This window comes from Nansenia antarctica (assembly GCF_963989245.1).
Source record: "Nansenia antarctica genome assembly, chromosome: 1".
Classification (NCBI taxonomy): domain Eukaryota; kingdom Metazoa; phylum Chordata; class Actinopteri; order Argentiniformes; family Microstomatidae; genus Nansenia; species Nansenia antarctica.
Genome location: NC_137674.1, coordinates 61,147,353 through 61,154,852, shown reverse-complemented (window position 1 = coordinate 61,154,852; position 7,500 = coordinate 61,147,353). Strand labels below are relative to the sequence as shown.

The window sequence follows — 7,500 nt, the reverse complement described above, 5'->3', positions numbered from 1 at the left end:
TCTCACACTTTATTTGATACTTTGATGGAGCTGCACTACCGTCCCTCCCCTGCTGTCTTTAAGAAGCAGACAATCCTGCATTATTACAATGGGATTGTGTAGTCTAGCCTGCGGACAGTACTGTACCAGTCCAACATGGCTGCCAGCCTCAAAACATCCCAACATGTCAGACAGGCTGTGCTGACCTTGACTCTGCCTTCCTGTGATTGTGATGAAGAGGAGGGGGGGAGAGGAGGTGGATGGTGAGAACGGGGGTGGGGGGGGGGGTGGAAAATGGGGAAGAGGAGGCAGAGGAAGAGAAGGAGGCAGAAGGGGAAGAAACAAGAAGAGGAGGAATAAGAGAAGGAGAAAGAAGAAGGGAAGAGGGAGAAGCTAGAGGAGGAGAGAGAGGAGAGGCAGAGATTGAGAAGAAGAAGAAGAAGAAGAAGAAGAGGACAAGAAGGGTTAGTTGGAGGAGGGAGAGGAGGAGGAGGAGGAAGAGGAGGATTTACACAGCCTCACACTGCCGTGCTGTTGGAGCTCAGAGATAAGATCGAACAGCAGTAAACTTTAGCAGACATCTAAAAGATCCCAACTGTCAGTTTGACTTAGCGTACCTCTCTGGGTCTGCGCTGAGACAGGCTCCTAATCAGAGTCCCTGGCAATGAGCCAAGAGGATTGGCAACTCATAAACACGCTCTGATATTTCATGTTCCCCTCTGATGTTTGTCACACAGCCACTGCTTATAAACTGCCGCGAAAAATATACATTGACTGCACTTAGTCATAACATCGTTCATCACGCTGATTGATTTATTCTGAATTGAAATCTTTATTGTTTATGCACACATTTCATACCGCTGTTCAATGCCGCCCAGCTGGAATGCCAAAAGAAAGAAGGCAACAGAGAATGATATGATTCTCTGATGACTTAGTTTGATTTATTTGACAATAACACCATAACGCAACAACAATAACTACCACAAACAAATCCGGTGCATGAATGCAATCTTTGAGGATTACACCATAGAGGAGGATGACATCAAAGACTTCTATTCCCAAATAACATTAAGAATGTGAAACTGTAACATTCCGCCCACTCGGAATGTCAGCATGTACATTAGAGAATGTAGAAAGTGTCAACATTCCTGTCTGTAGCGTACAGTTTCCTGTTTCCTGTGTCTTCTAGTCAGTCAGTGGCTGGAGCCTGCGGACAGACCCATCTGATCTCCTGCTTCTAGGCGCGCCGTTACCCTGGCAACCTGCTGACGCTCCGAAGGAGGAGGGGGGAAGGAGGGAGGGAGGGAGGAGGAGCGGAGAGGAGAGGAGAGGAGAGGAGGGCTCTGCTCGGAGACAATGGCATTCTTTCAGTGAACAGGACTAGTGCTAGGACCTGGCGGGAATGTTGGGACTCCTGTGGCGGGGCAGGCCAGGCTGAGCTGTGTGGAACACACAGCCCTCGCTCATAGAGAGAGAGAGAGAGAGAGAGCGAAGGAAAGAGAGAGAGGGAGAGGGAGCTCAGAGAGAGAGAGAGAGAGAGAGAGAGAGAGAGAGAGAGAGAGGGAAAGAGAGGAGAGACTAGAGGAACGCAGTCAGTTGCCTGTGTGCTCAGTGGCAGAAACGTGAGGCTGGGGCGGAAATGGAGGGGCTCAGGATCAGTGTTGGGAACTGACATTACAGCAGCGGAGAGGAGAGGAGAGGAGAGGAGAGGAGAGGAGAGAGGGAAGAGAGGAGGACAGAACTCACAGGCAGGAGAAGAAAAGGGGCTCGTCTGGACTACAGAAGGATTCTAAGGTGACTTATTTAGCCTTCTGTTGGTGGTGATGGGGGGGGGGGGGGAGTGTGTGTGTGTATGTGTGTGTGTGTGTGTGTGTGTGTGTGTGTGCGTGTTCTCTATAGTCTGGCTCTTTTGGCTGCCAGAGGGGGTTAAGTGTTGACATGTGCTGCTTCGCTGCACTTCTCAGTAGGGGGGAGAGAGAAAAAAAGAGAGAGAGAGAGAGAGAGAGAGAGAGAGAGAGAGAGAGTGTGTTTGTCTGTTTGTCTGTGTGTGTCTGTGTGTGTGTGTGTGTGTGTGTGTGTGTGTGTGTGTGTGTGTGTGTGTAAGAGAGTTATGTGGTTGTTCTTGGTGAGGTTATGGGGAAAAGTATGTGTGAGTATTGATAGTTGTGGACTGGAGTGAAGGGGTCCAGAGGAGTGCACACTTCTTAGGGAACAGAGTGATCTTTTCCACTCGAATGTGACTCAAGTTTAGAGGGAGAAGTCAACATCCCCTTTAAGAAGACAGTGTCTAGTTCCAGCCCTCTCTTCTCATCTTAGTGTGTGTGTGTGTGTGTGTGTGTGTGTGTGTGAGAGAGAGAGAGAGAGAGAGAGAGAGAGAGAGAGAGAGAGAGAGAGAGAGAGAGAGAGAGAGAGAGAGAGAGAGAGAGAGAGACGTGTGTGTGTGTGTGTGTGTGTGGTGTGTGTGTGTGTGTGTCTGCATGTGTGTGTGCCGGGGAGTTTTAATTGGAATAAGCCTCGTGGTGTGGTTGTTGATATACGATGTGTCCATGACAGGGTTGGAGAGAGAGGAGTTACTGTGTGTGTACGTCTGGGCAGCTTTAGGTAGTAATGCATTGTGATGAATAGCTCTGTATGCCATCGCTTTGGTAGATCTGGTTTAGGCTCTGTGATCTATGGGTACTGTAGATGTGAGCGGTGTGTTAGACTGAGTGTGTGTGTGTGTGTGTGCATGTGTGTGTGTGCATGTGTGTGTGTGTGTGACGGGCAGCAAACAGGTTGAGAGAGGCAGATCTGATCAGACGCACAGCAACAGTGGAAAGAGCGTGTGGCACAGGCTGAGCAGCGCACCACATCACTCACACACACACACACACACACACACACACACTCACACACACACACACACACACACACACGTGCGCGCGCACACACGCACACACACACATTAGTGCCTGTGGGAGTCTCTTAATGCAAGCATCTTTATTTGCACGTGCAAGGCTGTTTGTTTTTGAATTGTCTTATGTCAGTGTAAGTATGTGTGTGTGTGTGTGTGTGTGTGTGTGTGTGTGTGTGTGTGTGTGTGTGTGTGTGTCTGTGTGTGTGTGTGTCTGTGTACGTGTGTGTTTATATGTAAATATGTATAAACAGAGCAAGAGTTGATTCTCCTGTCAGACACTGAGAGAGTCTCCCTCTGTCTCTGTAGTCTGCTAGGTGATTGGCTGAGTTATTTTTATGTTTCCGTGAGAGCAAGGGAACAGGAGGAGAGAGAGAGAGAGAGAGGGAGAGAGGGAGGGAGAGAGAGAGAGAGAGAGAGGGAGGGAGAGAGGGAGAGAGAGAGAGAGAGAGCCTGTCATGATCTCCTCGGGAGGGCTGTGAGCTGTGAGAGTTCATTCATAATTCACCCCACCAATGGGAACGTTCATTCACATATTGACCCCCCATGGCCTCTCTCAATGAAGAACTCACCCCCATATCTGGCTGCAGTCTCCCTTCCAGCCCCCCCCCCCGCCTCCCCACATCACATAACCAGTCCGCTCACATAACCAGTCCCCATAGATATAGAATTAGACAGCCTATGATCTACACATTCTGGTGGGGAGGGGGGGGGGGGATGCCAGTATGGTGGCACATACATACAGTCGCCTCTAGACTGTATTATATTGTATGTGTTGACTGTGATGAGTCGTGTTTGAATAAATAAAAAAATACAAATTCACATCTGCTTATTGACCACATTATATATATAATGTATATATATATATATATATAATTTACAGCTTATGCCTGGTGATCGTGGGGGTCTGATGTAGTCTTTTTACAATTTGTATCAGTCACAGAGATCAAGTCCACGGGTCAATAATGCCTCTTACGCAGAGGTCAGGACTGACACGGACAAAGGCAATATTTCCCTCCTCTGGTTTCATCCCTTTCTTCTGTCGTTAATCAGTCGGTCCATTTGCTTGCGTTTAAGTGAGGTATATAAGTAGAGTCCATTCATTCTTAGCCTTTCTTCTTCTGCAGTTGAATAGTGTGTGTCTGAAGGCTGTCTAAGTGTGGTGTATTAGTGGAGAGAGGGATGTTCTTTATATCCCCCAGGTTATAATTGTCATTGACTCTTCAATAGCCACCCTGCTGTGCTGGAATGGACTCATTGTCCACAGCACAGCGCCCTCGGCTAAATTAGCTCGGCGCTAGTTAGAAGTGCTTTCTGCGCTACACACACGCACACATGCACGCCCACTCACACACGCACACTCACACACTCACTCTGTCCATATAAAGAAGCCAGCTGGGGCAAAAATAGAGCTTTTAAATAAAAAAAAAGGCTTCTTGGATATCTGGGAGTTGCTGTCATGGCTGCTGAGACTGAGTGAACCGAGAGCTGGCAGTTTGGTGAGCGTCTGTTCAGTTTGGGTTGTTTTTATGAGAGCTTTCTGGCGGTTCGCGCCCCTTAAAGGTGAATGCTGTTTGACAGGACGGAGAGGGTTCATGGCTAAAGGAGTGTGTATCGGACAGGAATGTCAGTGTTTGTTTGGAGAGGAGTCTGCCTCGTGTTTTTTGTCAGATGAGGTGTTCATTTTTCCATGCCTGACATGTCCAAGTGTTCATGTGTGTTCATGTGTGTGTGTGTTCATGTGTGTGTGTGTGTGTGTGTGTGTGTGTGTGTGTGTGTCTCTGTGTGTGTGTGTGTGTGTGTGTGTGTGTGTGTGTGTGTGTGTGCGCGTGTGTGTGTGTGTGTGTGTGTGTGTGTGTGTGTGTTTGTGTGTGTGTGTGTGTTCATTTGCATGTGTGTGTGTATTGTTGGAGGTATGCCGTGACGCTGCTCTGGTTGCTAAGTGAAGCAGGGACGTGGGTGGAGGATTTCCTGTCGACAGGAAACTTTGTTCATGTGGCTGTGCCGAGGGAAGTGTGTGTTCTCTGTGTTTCTCTCTGTTTCTGTGTTTCTATGTGTGTATGTGTGTGTGTGTGTGTGTGTGTGTGTGTGTGTGTGTGTGTTTGTCTTTCTGTCTGTGTGTCTGTGTGTGTTTTTGTGTATGGCTGCCTCCAGTGGAAGCATTGTAGATAATTCACTAAACAGCATTGCATGAGCACACACACACACACACACACACACACCCACACACACACACACACACACACACACACACACACACACACACACACACTCATACTATACCCTAGCAAAACCCTTCCAGTCTGTTGGGTTTTTATATGAGTTGTGTAATATCAAAGTCTAGCTGCTGGTGCTCCTGGCTGTACTCAACCCCCCCCCCCCCACACACACACACACACACATACACACAGACACACACATGAACACACACACGTTATGACGTGATGTTCTGTTCACGGACCTGTCTATCTGCCCGGTAATGATGTCATGCCTCTCTTATTGTCTAAGAGCATGTGATTGCCATATGCACTCATCATAGTTATGGCATGGGCCCTCCAGATTACGTAATTGACACTGAGTGAGTAGGGTGACGTCAGCCAGCCCAGCGAGCCACCCCCCGCCTCAATCTGCCCCTGTCCTCTCTGGCTCGCTACAGTGATGTCACATCGTTTGGAAGTAGCCATACAAAGGCATCGCAGCCAGGCGGAGCATTCTTAATACTACCTTACGACCTGTCCGCTTTATATAATATCCCCTCCTAAAACCTCTCATCCCCACTACTCCCCTGTACAGTTTCTGTACTATAAATAGATTTCAAAAATATTTACGTATATATTGTTACACACCCGAAGGTAGTAACAAATAAGGGAGTCCACACATGTGTTTAAATGATACAATTAAAGTTATATATATATTTCATCTTCGAGCTTTGGAACTGCTAATGGCCCCTTGTCATAGCATAGATTACTTTTTCTTATGATGACTGATGGATAGATGTTTCACTTACTTAGACAAATGTATTTTTTGTAAAGCGCTTTGGATAATGGCGTCTGCTGAATGCCAAAAATGTAATGTAAATGTAAATATAACGTGTTTACCTCTGTGCCTCTCCGCCACTGTTTTTTCTTTTAAGTCTCTGTGAGAGCAGGGTAGAGTAGTGGGCGGAGGTGTGTTAGTCTGGAGGATAGCCTGTCTGATAGACGCTTTGTTGTGTTCCTCTTGTTTGGGAGAAGATTAGAGTTTCTAATGTGGCACCGGGGCTCAGTCACTTGTAGCTGCTTTTGTACAGAGCGAAGGAGAGAGAGAGAGAGAGAGAGAGAGAGAGAGAGAGAGAGAGAGAGAGTCTTTGAAATGGATAGCCTTGTGATCATGGGCGTCAGCAGCTTTTTGAATGTGGGGGGGACACTTATTTTTCGGGGGGTCTGGGGGTCCTCCCCCCGAATTTTTTTAAATAGTAGATTCAATTTCCTGCATTCTGGTGCGTTTTACACACAAAATAATCTCCCCCTTTCTTTGTTTTTCCTTGGAGCTGGCATGGTCTGCAATTACTGACTACTATTATGTTTTGGTTTAACTCACAGAGGCCTGACACTGACACGTGGCACTTTTTAGGTACTTTATTAAATATGAAGATTCAAAAAGAATCAAAGAGTGAATTAGAAAAGAATGAGGTAACTTTGAGTCAACAAATTGAATAAAAAGTTATGAGGAAACATAAAATATGTACCTAGGCTACTCAGAGCCTATTACAATCAAACTTAGCCCTCTTCAGTGCATTGCAGAACATACAACTATAACAAACAAACAAAATCAAAGAGTGAATTAGAGCTGTCTCCACTGCCCCTGCCTGCTGCCCCTGCCTCTGACTCACTCTCACTCTCAACCACCTATATCAGGAGAAATGGGGATGCATTGAGCACTTGTTCATATTGTTTTTCTCTAATAGAACATTTGACATAGAAATACAATCATCAATACAAAAAATACAATCACAAGCATTTTAGAAATAGAAAAATAAATGGAACAGGTGTTTTCTTCTTATTTTTTAACCCTAGCTCAAGCAATCAGATGCAAAATTGATTCTTTGGGTGGGTGCAATGGCCAAATTAAATAGTGCAAATGCTCAGGGCAATGAAGACGGGCAGGAGATGCAATAATGACAGGACAGGTAAGCACTGTGAGGTGTTTGTCGCCATGCTGTGCTTTTGATGACATTTCGCCTGTGTCTGTTCTGCATTTAAACATGTCTAACCGCACTAGTAATGCCTAACAAAACTGCTAGTGCCATATAGCTGATCTAGCTCGTATTTGGTTGCTAGTAGGCTATGCTAATTCTATTGCTAATACAGAGAATGTCTCATAAGGTGCTAACATTCTTATCAGAAAAGCTGGCTGTGTTTGACCTTGGGAGAACGCAATGTTGCTGTTTGGCCACTCACGGGAAAACTTGGATGACTTTGACTTACTTTTCTCTTCTTAGAAAAAAAAAATCCTTATATCCATCTTGGTGGATGATCTAAATATCGTCTTGCCTCATTCTGAATGTTTAGAATCTGCGTGCGTGTCTGATGCTGCGTGCCGTTAAAAACAGAAGTAAAACGCGGAGTGGATTTCTGGATATAGGCAAT

At 46.2% G+C, this 7,500-nt stretch overlaps 1 protein-coding gene across 1 annotated transcript in view; it reads left to right on the top strand.

Moving 5' to 3' along the window:
* Positions 1-1,473: 1,473 nt before the first annotated feature.
* Positions 1,474-7,500, top strand: part of LOC308151715 (forkhead box protein N3-like) — a 36,396-nt gene continuing 30,369 nt past the window's right edge. The window contains exon 1 of the mRNA XM_080524629.1: positions 1,474-1,773. The gene's annotated coding sequence lies outside the window, so the exon portion shown is untranslated. The remainder of the gene's footprint in view (positions 1,774-7,500) is intronic.